Consider the following 1,081-nt stretch of genomic DNA (forward strand, 5'->3'; position numbering starts at 1 on the left):
GTAAAGCAGGCTCCCTCATGCTTCATGATGGTATATAAAAAAGCCAAAATGAAAAACAAGCTCACTGCCGTCAAGTCGATTCTGACTCACAGCCACCCAATTTCTGGGACTGCCTTTACAGGCGTAGGTAGCCTCTCTGCCAAGGAGCGGCTGGTGGCTTCGAACGGTTGACCCTGTGGTTAGCGGTTCAACATAACCATTATGCCACCAGAGCTCCCTTATGATGGCATAGGAAGGTGATTTTTAAGCAATATGGATTGATTTATAATTACATGTTTATCAGGTGACGTGAAAGCACTTGGCTGCAACCCAGAGGTCAGCAGTTCAAACTCATCAGCCATCCTGCGGGGGGAGAAAGATGAGGCGTCTGCTTCTGTGAGGGTACAACCTTGGAAGCCAAATGGGGTGGTTGTGCTCAGTCTTGTGGGATTGCTAGGCGTCGTACTGGCTTGGTAACCCATGTGTGGTTTTCCTTTGGACATGCTTATTCCTCAAAGTAGCGTAAGAGTTCTCGGATGTTGCTGTCACAGCAGTGAACGAGAATAACCTTTTAAAACTTGCCCTTTAGTGCTAGTGAGCCAGTACACACGAAAGAGGCTGACCGCTTCCTCTCTCGGGAAGGGAAGCAGCCGTATTTCAGCCAAGTGTTTGCAGCACTGAGGAAGGGAGGACACTGGATGACCTCTGACACTGAGTCGTAGAGGGTGGGGAGGTAGCGGGGTACAGCAGCGAGACAGTTTGGGGACTCGGGAGCAGACATTGATCACTCAACATCCAGTCACGGTCTGCTCAGGTTTGTGTTGATTTTGGGCACTTGCCCAGCTAGAACAGTGACCACAGAAACCAAAACATGGGGAACGCCGCCGGGCCCTGGGAAGGCCGTTCTCCCCCAGGATGGAAAAGTCACTGCGCCTCCTTGGGCTGTTTGTTTCAGGCTCGGGCAGAGAGGGTCTGCACCTTAGGGGAGAGTGTTGGTTAGGCTCGCCCGTAGTTGCTAGGAGTCAGGGTTGACTCGATGGCAGTGAGGTTTTTTTATTCTTGTGGTAGTTGTTTAGGAACAGAAACTGCAAGCAGAAAACCC

This window comes from Echinops telfairi, unplaced genomic scaffold, assembly GCF_000313985.2.
Source record: "Echinops telfairi isolate 266 unplaced genomic scaffold, ASM31398v2 ScPeMD7_443;HRSCAF=831, whole genome shotgun sequence".
NCBI lineage: Eukaryota > Metazoa > Chordata > Mammalia > Afrosoricida > Tenrecidae > Echinops > Echinops telfairi.